This window comes from Phodopus roborovskii, unplaced genomic scaffold (genome assembly GCF_943737965.1).
Source record: "Phodopus roborovskii unplaced genomic scaffold, PHOROB, whole genome shotgun sequence".
NCBI lineage: Eukaryota > Metazoa > Chordata > Mammalia > Rodentia > Cricetidae > Phodopus > Phodopus roborovskii.
The window spans coordinates 7,238,515-7,250,672 of NW_026126613.1; the positions used below are offsets into that span (position 1 = coordinate 7,238,515).

The 12,158-nt window shown below is 36.2% G+C and overlaps 1 protein-coding gene across 1 annotated transcript in view; it reads left to right on the forward strand.

The window, feature by feature from the left end:
* Positions 1–12,158, forward strand: part of Sim1 (SIM bHLH transcription factor 1) — a 65,656-nt gene that overhangs the window by 39,596 nt on the left and 13,902 nt on the right. The window lies entirely within an intron of this gene.

Consider the following 12,158-nt stretch of genomic DNA (forward strand, 5'->3'; position numbering starts at 1 on the left):
TTGTTGTTTGCTGTGTCCATGGGAGTTTAGTTTGAATCATCACAATTTCGTTGATATGTCTATTGATTCTACTTCCTGCATTCTCTGACTCCCAACAATGATTAGCTTGGAAGATTTAGCTGGCATAATAAAACAAAGGAAATAAGGACCCAACAGAAAAGTTAAATTAAGATGGGAATTTTAAAAGAGAAAGATAAGAGATTAAAGCTAAGAATGAAAATGGCTTCAGCATGAGATTTGCTCACAGATTGCACATGAGGGAAATGGGTCAGACAGAACCTTCCAGATGACAGGACAGAAACAGGTCTCTCTTCTTAACAAGGCAAGGCAGTGAGATGATGACACCCAGAGGAGGTATCCAGAAATACTGAAGAGTACATGTAAGAGAAATGGGTTTTAGAGGGAAAAGTGTGTGTGTGTGTGTGTGTGTGTGTGTGTGTGTGTGTGTGTGTGTGTGTGTGTGTATGAGACCAGTGTGTAATACATAAAAACTAGATTTTGGCAAGATGTGTCTGTGCAGCTTCCTGCTTGGAGGAGGTAGCACAGGATTGAGGATTCCCCACCCCTGTATCCTGTGGCCACTTTGACTCCGACCTCTTTGGGCAATGGACTGCCAGACTATTTGTAGTATTCTGTGGTTTCTCAGCAGGTTATTCTTGGGCTAGTAGAAAACCAAAGGGCTTTTCTGAGGCACTATACTTACAATTTATTATTATTACTACTATTATTAAAATGCCAATCTGAGGGATACAGAAGTGATTATTTTTGTTCTTTTTAGAGCTGTTATTTTGTCAACATGTATAAGTGTGAACTATTTGGAGAAAAGTTTTTCATTGACTCAGTTGTCATTAAAAAGCTACTGTTTGCTAAGTTATTTTCAATCCAGATAATGAAGGTGAGAAAAGAGTGGCGTCTGCCCCCAAGAGGCTTAGGTCACATAGCTCACAATTTTTCCACAGAAGATGGGGTTTCTTTATTTTGACAAAAGGAGGTGGGTGAGGCCTCCATGATTTTTACCACACAGCTTCCTCCAGGATAGCTGAGTACTTTACTTGTGAGCTATAAAGTAAGATGAGCAAAGACACTGCAAATGGGAGCTGCTCCTTTCTCTAATTATTCTTTAAGAATAGCTAGACTTCAAATTTTATGCAGCGTAGTTCTTATAAATTTTTTGAGATTTATTTGTTTTCCATTTTATGTGTACTGGTGTTTTGCCTGCATGTATGTTTGTGCTCCCTGTGCATTAATTGCTCATAGATATAAGAAGAGGGCATCAGATCCTCTGGAACTGGAGTTACAGAGAGCTTTTAGTCACTATGTGGGTGCTGAGAATTGAACCCTGTTCTTGCATAAGAACAGCCAGTTCTATTCACTGCTTAGTCATCTCTTCAGCCCCGTGCATTGTTTTTATAAGTTTTCAACTCAGTGGGTGTGAGCTGAGGATCTGTTTCAGAAGATGCTACAGTGATCACTGTCAGATCTAGGGATACGGATTGGGTAAAATATAAACACGTGGTATAAGACATATTCTTAAAATTTTCGATAAGGTATACTATAGAGAAAGAAATGTAATGAGAGATGATGTGTATAGAAGCTTTGTGAATACTGTCTGAAAGGCGAGGGTTCTCTAATTATAGGGGTAGGATCAGGCATATGGAAATAAAAAAGAAGATGAAAAATCAGGAAGACCAAGACTGAGAAATGCAAGAATATGTCATTAGTGTGACTGGACCTAGAGATGGAGTGGGGAAGGTCAGTGTTTTTGAATGGGTGACTGATGTTTGTAAAAATAGACTGCTGCCAATATATACTAGTTTAAATATTTTGTGGAGACTAAAATTTTTTTGGGGGTAGGTATTGATAAGGTAAGCAAGGGAAATTATTCAGGGAACTAATTCCCGTAGCTCTGATGTGAGTTTATAAAGACCTGCTAAAGTTGATGAAGTGGAAGGCAAAATAAAGAAAGAATGGTTGTAGATATATTTTTGTCATATTTTATATCATTATTTTGATATTATACAGCTTGTTTTCAAGTTTTTCAAGTCAAACATATTGAATTCCTCCATGTGTATTAATAGATGAATAATGATAATGAGACAATGGCTTGAATTACATTTTAGATGCTTCTGCCCATTTTAGGGTAATTTTTATTTTTGCTTTTGATTAAAATTTTATTGTAAAAAACTGCAAATAAAAGCACCACATGCTTATTTTCTTTTTTTTTTCCATTAACATTTAGCAAGATTTTCTTTCTTTCTTTCTTTCTTTCTTTCTTTCTTTCTTTCTTTCTTTCTTTCTTTATTTTTATTTAATTTTATATAACAAAGTCCAATTAAATGAAAACAAACATTTATACACAACATTTGGGAATTTGGGCGTCGCTCTTTCCAAACTACTTCCTGCTGGTAAGGGGCGCTGTCTTGGGGGATTCGAAGAAGATTCAGATATCCTAGCTGCAGTCTGCAGGGCCGCCTTGTCCAGCCGTTTGGAATGTAGGATCAGCCTGTACTCTGTTTCAGGCGGTCTGGCGTGATCAAACCACATTAGTCTGGAAGGAATCCACATCTTTTCATTTTCTGTGGAAACAAAAATAGAAATACTTTTCCCCAGTAACTTGTTCTTCAACTTAAATTTTGGAGTCAAAGCGTTTTTTTTTTTTTTTTTTTTTAATTTATTATTTTACATGGCGATCCCAGTTCCCTCTCCCTCCCTCCCTCCCCTCCAGCCCTCCCTCCCTTCTTCCCTCCCTTTTGCCCTTTCTGCCCTCTCCCATGCACTCTAAACACCCTCCCCTCCCAACCCCCCACCACAATACCATATGTAGGGGAATGCCATTCAGTTGGGGTCATGTAGATCTGACAGGTCCTATGAAGTAGGGACTAGGGCTTCTCTCCTATCTCTAGAATAAGGCAGTTATCCCTCCATGGGGGATATGTTTGCAAAGTCCTTTTGTGCATCAGGGATACATCCTGGCTCCACTGTCTGAGGTCTCTTAGACTGCTCAGACCTTCTGGCTGAGACCCATATTCAGGGGGGTCCGAGTCAGTCCCCTGTTGGCTTCCCAGCTATCAGTCTAGTGGCCCTTAGCTCCTCCTTGTTCAGGTAAGCTGTCTCTATGTACTTCTACCGCACCACATGCTTATTTTCAAAGTATTCTTTTCTCTTTGTTATTTCTATCTGCAAGTTCTTAATTGAAGTTTCAGAAGGCAGATTGTAAAGCAAAATGGAACCTACAAAGTAATAGTTTGTGCCTCTTGTTAGGTTATGATGATATAATGATTCTATTATTATTTGTTGCCCCCTTTATTAACATATATTAGGCATATTAAAGCTGTCTAGCAGATATCTAATAAATGACAGGCAGAACCCTTGCTTTTTTGAATTACTTATGTGCTCTTCTATGAACATTCAAGATATGCTCAAATTATAATTCACTCCCAGCCCTCAGTTTGGGTGAAGGAGCAGATGAACCCTCAGGTTCTTCATTGGCATTAGAAACCCTTGGGAATAATTTTAGACTTGATTATATTATGGCTGCTTAATGAATGACTGGTCACCCTTGAACCTCTGTGTATTACTTGAGTTAGGAAAGGTCAAAATAGATGTTTTGAATGGTTTTAGAAAAACCGTGATAGGAAATATTATGGTTAATTTCTTTCATTCCTCCCATAGCTTTTAGGGCTGCTGTGTAGCTACAGTCCTGTCATGGTACGGTGATATTGTATTGTTATTAGTTTTATATATGCACAAATAGCAATGCAGTTTTCATAGTTTAATAGAATTGGAGTTACTGTGTTTACAGAATTTATTTTTCAAACCTTATATGTTACAAATTGCTAGTATGTTTTCCACACATTTTTCTGTAACTAGTCCTGACGAGTCTAATGCCAGCTGAATGTTATCTTGCAATGGTTTACACACGTCAATCATGAGTAAATTGCCTCCTGACATCAGAGTTTCCTTTTAAACTTTTTGCATTGGTATGTTTACAGTTGTGCTTAATACAGTCAGTGAGTGCCAGCTGAGTTTATTGAATCATCTTACTCTCCTCTGCCCTTTCTCTAATCAGTAGTAACCAATGCATGTGCCATCCCCAATAAGGATGTATGCAGTACACTGAGGATGCTTCTGAAATCTGAAAGTATTTAATCACTTGTTACCGACACTTGACAGTTTTATTTGACATCTGTTCCTTTAAACAATCTCACAGAACCCTCTTAATTTTTATGGCCAGCAGTCTGGCTTCCACTATACACTGGGAATCTGACATTTTAAGTTATAGGAAAAAAGTATCAATAATTCTGCAAGAAAGTAATTCTTGAGTGTAGCTCTGGGCTGAGTGCTTCTCTGATGAAGACTGATGATGTTCTGGTCAATGGACATAGGCCAGAGTAATTTTTTATTATGGCCTTTTAGCAGTATAATTGCAGTAGGTTTTCTCTTAGGGTCTATGACTTATAGAGTCTTGGATTCTTCGTTACTTTAGTATTGTGAGGTATGGTATCTATCTCATGGAGTGGGCCAATTTTTTAAAAGTGGTTGGTAACTCCCATAATTTTTTGCCACTATTATAGGTTGCAGGGTTCATAACTGGGTGATATTGGTGATTACTTTTCTTCTCTAGTAGTATGTAGTGTACCTTCCAGCATCACAACTGCTAGTCCTGGGCACCAGCTCAACTTCTCCATGTTCAGTTACATAAGTAATTGGTGTCTTCAGCAATAGTTTTCCCAAACTTACAAGTTTATAATATGAGAAAGAACACAAAGAAAATTTATATTCATATATTCATAGGAATATACGGGATTTTAAGTGAATATGTGAAAATTGTTTCCTAACTTAGAAGAAATGGGTGCACTTTTAGAAGTAGAAAATCCGGGAGGTGGTGGTGTATGCCTTTAATCCCAGCACTTGGGAGGCAGAGGCAGGTGGATCCCTGTGAGTTTGGGGACAGCCTGGTCTACAGGCTAGTTCCAGGACAGGCATCCAGGAAAAATGGCTCAGCAGTTAAAAACACTTAGTCCTCTACTAAAGGGTGAGAGTTTGGTTTCCAGCACTCACATCTGGTGACTCATAACTTCCTATAACTCCAACCTCAACAATTTGCATACATTTACATAAAGAGTATACAACACAAAACAACAATAATAAAAACCAAAGCAACACCCCGCCAAAAAAAAAAAAAAACCAAAAACCTCCCCAGAAAGTCACATTGCTTCTCTACTAAACTCTACCAAACATTCACAGAAGAATTATAGGTGAATCTTTTCAAAGTTCTCTAAAAAATTAAAGACAAGTTCCCAAACTAATTTAAAGCCAGATCCTTCCTTATGCTAAAGCCTCAAGAAGAGAAGACAGCATTGTGAACAGAAGTAGGCCTTTCAGCTCTCCTAACAGATGAAGCTGATGAGCACATTAAAAGAATCATATGTGACTAGGTGGCACAAATCAGTGAATGTGATACACCACAGTGGAGCTTAGAATTTATATGATTATCAAAATAAAGGCAGAGAGATGATTTGACAAAATTTAGCATGAGTTAATAAAAACTTTATGAAATTGGTTATGGGTCAAATATACTTCAGTACAATGAAGACAACAGACTTGGTAAACCCATAGCTAACATTGTATTTCATGGTGAAAAACTGAAAGATTTTCTTGGATATAATCAAAATGCATATATTAAAGTATCATAATGCAATTAATACACGTGAATAAAAAGGTGAAAAGAGAACACATAAATAGAAAATTTGTGCTGAGCAACAAAAATCCCGAAATCACTAGAGCAAGATCAAGTATCACACTAAAAAAGAATAGAAAACTGGAGGCATCATGCTTCCTAATTTCAAACTATATTACAAAGCTACAGTATTCAAAACATTGTATCAGCAAAAAACAGAGCCTAGAAATAAATTCATGTCTACTCCATCAGTAAATATTTGAATAATATGCCAAGAATGAGCAATCAGTAAAGGGCAGGGTCCTTAGTAAACAATGTTTGAAAAACTGGATTTAGATGTCCAGTTTTTGATTTGGATATCAAAACAATGCATTGGACCTCTCTTCTACCAAACACAAAAACAGCTTGATTTAGATTAACTGACTACCAGAGCCTATGAAGTTAGTAGGAGAAGTGATAGAAAATGTTGAAGATGTTATGCAAGGCAAAGCACCAAAGAACATAAATTAGTGAAGCTATTATAGAAGATAGTATAGGAGTTCCTAAAAATATTAAAACTAGAGTCACCACATTATCCAGCAAATTCATGCCTTGGTATCTATGTATGGAAAAGTAAGTTGTTGTCTCAAGCTGCAATGAAGCATTATATACAATAGTGGAGAAATGGAATTGACCTGTGTCTACTGATATATGAATGGTCAAAACTTTTTATGTATTTTGCCACTCTGAAACATGGCAGATAATGGGAAATACTGTTGTTTTCACTTGTATGTATCTAGACTGTTTATTGGAATAGAATGGCGTTTGCCAGATGTTAGGATGGGAAGTGTTAGAGTATAAACTTTCAGTTTTAAGATAGATATGTCTGGGAGCCTAATCTTAAATATGATAATTGTTGTTAACAACATTATAGTGTGTCCTTGAAATTTGCTGAAATTTTTATATCAGACACAAATAATTAATGAAGGGAAATGATGGATGTGTTAACAAACTTACTTATGGCAATAATTTTATATCATACACTTACTATATTATATACCTTAAATGCACGAGGCTCAACTAGGATGTAGAAAAGTTCAATGCATATTGTTTGCTATCTCTTCTATACTGTTTGAGTTTTCTTTATTTTCAATATTTAGAAGGAACTGTAGACCTCTCCTTCTATTTAGTTTGCAACATAGGATGAGTTGACTCAGCAGAGGGTCTTCAAGTTTCAATTCATGCTTACTAATATATCAACATAGATGAATTGTGGATGTCATTTCACAGGACACAGACAAGAATAGCTTGGGCAGCACTTCCTTTGTCTAGACCCAAAATAAAGCAGAGAAAACAAAATAAAGATGTAGTGAGGAGCTGGAGCAGGTGGCACCACCTGTATGCATCTAAACCTATCTGAAAGATCAGAGAGTAAGTCAGTACACATTTAATTACCATTTAAATTAATGCTAGTGGTCCTAGAAACCCAGGCTTTACTTATTGGGCTAGAGCTGCTTCACCTTCCTGGAGCAAATTACTATGTCCTTGGTCATTACACCTGGAGTTCCTATGATTTAAAGGTTTAATTAAATGTTTATTCCATGTTTATCCCTACCTGTTTAAGATTCTCGGTGCCATGAAAATGCCTATATAAGCCCATAAGAACTCTCCTTTGAATTTACAAAGGGGATGGATTGCAGATGTCATGTTAGGGAACAGCTCTGTCCATATGGAACTTGATGGGAGATACCTTATAGAATGTCATGAGAGGAAACTCAGCCCCTGTTCTGGCATGTTGATTCATTTCCAGATGTGTATCACTTTGACAGCTGATGAGATATCTATTGTGGTTATTTTTCTGTGAGAAAATGAGTAAAGGAAATCTCAGAAACAGTTTTTGTCTATGGAGGTGTATTAAGAGAAGGCTTGTGTGTGAGTGTGTGTTTTTGGTATCTGTATGTGTTTCTTAGACTTTTAAACTTTTTTTTTCTGTATGTTTGTTTTGTCCTATTCTGGCTTCTGTATTTTTATTTTATGTTTTCTATATGGCTGTTTGTTTATTAATGAAAGAGGGTTGAGTGGGGAGGAGGGGAGGATCTGAGAGAAGTTGGGGGAGGAGAAACTAATCAGGATATGTTGTATGAAAAAAATCTATTTTTAATAAAAATGTTTTATGACAGTTCAAACTGTAGTTAAGGCATATTATAAAAATTTGCCCTGTTTCTATTTTATGAGCTATATCAGAGAATTTATAGGTGTAAAAGACTGCCTGAATAGTTTTTGAGATGAACATAGCTAAAATGTGGATTGACATTTTTAAACAATCATAATAAATTCCAGATTATACAATAAAGGGATCAAATAATCAAATAACGAGTGAAAGTTTTGTTAGGCATTCCTAAATATTAATTTTTGGAAGTTGATAGTTGAACCATTCTGTAAAATGAAGGAAGAAATAACCTACACCTTTAGTTTCTAATACTTGAATTTTGACTTAGAATTAGCTTCCCCATCACTTGTAACATGATTAGGTTCATTTAGTTTTAAATTCAAGACTAATGTCCCTTTTCTTTTAAAATATTTTCTCTGGAATGATGACACGCATCTCAGCAGTAGAATGCTTGCCTAGCATGATCAAGGATGTGGATTTCATACTTAGGATCATATCAGAAAAGGAGGAAGGAAAAGAGAAAGTATGGAAGAAGGGGGGGAGACTATTTCCTATTATTTTTCAAAAACATATTTTTAAAACTCCTCAGAATCATATGATAAGTTAAATTTTTTCAGAGGGTTCTTTTCCAATACTAGATATTTGTGACATTTATATAGCAATAACACTTAGCCTTTCTTGGTGTCCATTCCATGCAGAATTTTTCTTGCTGTTAACTCTTACTACACTAATTTCTAATTAAAACAGTGGCAGCAAGGTTTCTCTAGAAGGAGATCAGGAATGTAGAAGTGATATGCACTTAGTTTCCTTCTCACAATTGCAGTTAAGTTTTAAAATTCCAAGTACATTCATGTTAGAAAAGAACCCTATTATTTTTCTGTTGTTCAGTTATGTGATCATAGTCATATGTTCAGTCATCCTCAAAGAAGTACCTTGTATTATTTTCATTTCAAAAATTGTTTTATTTAGCCAGGCGGTGGTGGTACATGCCTTTCAGCACTTGGGAGGTAGAGACAGAGACAGGAGGATCTCTGTGAGTTTGAGACCAGCCTGGTCTACAAGAGCTAGTTCTAGTTCAGAGAAACCCTGTCTCAAAAAAACCAAAAAAAAAAAAAAAAAAAAAAAAAAAGTTTGATTTTGCCATTAATTTTGTTGTTCACCTTGGGAAAACCTCTGACCATTTCCAATGTGTATAAGCCACAGCCATTTCTTATAGTAAACAAGGCTGAGGGAAGCATCCCAAGCAGTGAGCTTATTCTAATGGGCATGCTGTACCACTTTAATCTAACTCTTTCACCATCTGTTATTCCCATACAGTGAATGGAAAAAGAACATACTTTATGTTTCAGGGTTACATTTGTAAAAGTAAGATAAAAGTGATTTAAAAGCATGCATATGTTTGCAGTATAATACAGCCTGCATCTGTGATGTTTTTTTTCTAATGGTTCAGACAAAAATCAAGAGGAAAGCTATTCATGCTTGATAGAGTGAAAGTTTTTCATGGAAAACAGGACTTCACCATTCACCACCAGAGGGTCTCTAATACATTTTACAGCTAAAAATGATAAAACCATAATAGAATAAATAAAAATAGATAACTGTAACTTGTATTGTTGGAACATCTGGCTTTTTTTTTTTTTAAAATGAGCTGGATTGTTGCTGCCACATTTAGACGAATACAGAACACCTGTCTGGAACATGGTGTTGATGGAGTCTGCATTTTAGTATTGTTAGCACAGAAAGGAGTGTCTATGGGTGTAACGGTATGAGAGGGCTGCTTCAGGAGTTGTGGGACACCATCCAAAGTGTGTGAGGTTGGCTTACTAGGGTGTCACAAGGAGATAGTCCTTTTTGTATAAACATTAGAGACACGACTTTGCTGCTTTATCTATCTAGGTGGGGTAGTGGAAAGATAGTTGTAGAATTGTCTCTTTTCTCTTAAGTTTCATAATCATGTTGGTTTGGGCACACATTTATTATTTTTCAAGCCATGTTTTCTATAACTGTAAATAGGTCAATAATAACCTCTAAGATGTCATCATCTAATAACACAATGTCCGTGGCATCTTCACACAGTGCTGAACAGATGCCAGCTGTTTTCTAAGGGTAACTTTTGTAACAGACATCAGTTATCACAAGTAAATCAGTGTACATGATCTCTAAATCTGTCAAATGTCAAAGCTCATCTACCTATTGTAGCAACTCCAGGTACTGAAAGAGAAACTCATATTTTCCTTCTTTCAACTCCCTGTTCTCCCTATTTGAGTGCTTGTTATTTTATTCCATATTAAAGTTATTGTCTGTGCATCATTGTATCCATGCTAACATAAACATTTTGAAGAGGGGACGATTACTCTATTTTTCATATCAGTTGGCAGGCTGCATTGAATGCACACAAAACAACTGAAGGCTTAGACCTTTAAGCTTGTAAGATACAGTTTCTCCTAGAAAGAATGATTTTTTCATGAGCCTAATCCCAAAGGGGGACTGGCGGTGGCATATTGTTTCCTGTTTTAAGAGAACAAGGGTGTTTTTCATATATTTGTTTTTAAATGTGAAAACATGAATGCTTGTTTTGAAAATTAAAATAAATGACAACATGGTTTCTAGGAAATGAAAATAGAAATTCCAGCAAAATTGGGCCAAATTTAATTCTTAGTGAATTTTCTTTGATGGATGCAAACTAATTAAAATAGGAAATTCAGTCATTTAATTTCTCAGATTTATGTTATAGGAGGACTTGTTATTACTGTAACGCAACTAATATAAACCTAGAGACAGACTGGGGTTCAAGCTGAAGATCAGAGAAGCAAAGCAGCCAGCTACTAGCTCAGACAGAAATAGGTGATCCTGTCTCCACAAATCCTCAGAGTGCAATGCAGACTTCACTGCTCTCTACCAAGCTTCAAACTGCAATCCACTGGGATCCTGTCTCCTCCTACCATATATTCCTCTCTCTGCCCAGCCATAACTCCTTAGTGCTGGGATTAAAGGCATGTGATCGAAAGTGCTAACATCACATTTGTGTGAGCTGTTTCTCTTTTAGACTGGATCAATTTCATGTAGCTCAGTGTGCCTTTGAACTCACAGAGTTCTGTCTGCCTCTGTTTCTTGAGTCCTGGGATTAAAGGTGTGTACCACCAATGGCTGGCCTCTATGGCTAACTAGTGTGGTTGGTGGGATTAAAGGTGTGTATCACCACTGCCTGGCTCTATGGCTGTGGATAGCTTTGAATTTTTATTCCATTGGCTTTATTAAATCATAAACAATATATCACCACATACTACTTTTCAAAGAAGAGCAACTCATACATCATGTTTTTTACTTGACAACAGTATAGATACCAAGAATGGCTAGGGGGACCATCCACAATCTGCCAAGCGAACCCATGGAGGAGTTTATCCTTGCTATCCTTATATAATACGCATACATTTAAAAGATTTTTTTTTGATTTTCAAATATTTATTTTGAAACTACTAAAATGTAAAGAAAACCTACAGTGCTATTTGCAGTATACTCACCCAACTTAAATTTACATTCTCAGTGCTTAATTGTCTCCTCAAATTTGCTCTATCATGATTTCTTTCCCATTTACTCCCTTCTCTCATTGACTTTTTTTTTCTGGACCATTTTAGAGTAGATAAATACATGATAGCACCTTACCTAAAACTTAGTATTTTATTTGCACATGGATGTTTTCCTAGATAATCTTGGGACAATTATCAGTCTGAGGAAACTCACATTAATTTGACCTCACATTACAGATGTAAGGTCAAGATAGTGCTGTTTGTCACAGCATCTTCAGCATCCCTGAAATATACATTTCCATCCAGGACTTTACATTGCACATAGTTGTTGCATAATATAGTCTTCTTTAATTTGAATACCTCTTTGTATTCTACCTTTCTTCCGTGACACTATCAGTTTTGGAGAATAAAACCCAGTTGTTTTATGCACTTTTTGAATTTGTGCTGCATCTTTGTGGTTCACGTCACTGTTACTTGCTACCTGTGGAGTGTTCTCATAGGCACCATGAGCAGAGTATGTTCATCTAAAGGCCCTGACATCTATTTGATTTTTTTGGAGATGTCAGCATTTATTACCTGGTCAAGGTATAATTTGCTTTCTATACTAAGTAGCTACTTCTTATCTTTTTCAAATGAAAAGCAATTTTTCAGATAGACTCTTGAGGACATGAAAACTACTTATTTCATCATAAACTCTTCCCTGATTCCTCTGTGACCATTTATGATTTATGTTTAAATACATCTTTGTTAGGTTGGTTGCAGTTTTTTTTTTCTAACCCAAATACTCCTTCCACTTGTGGCT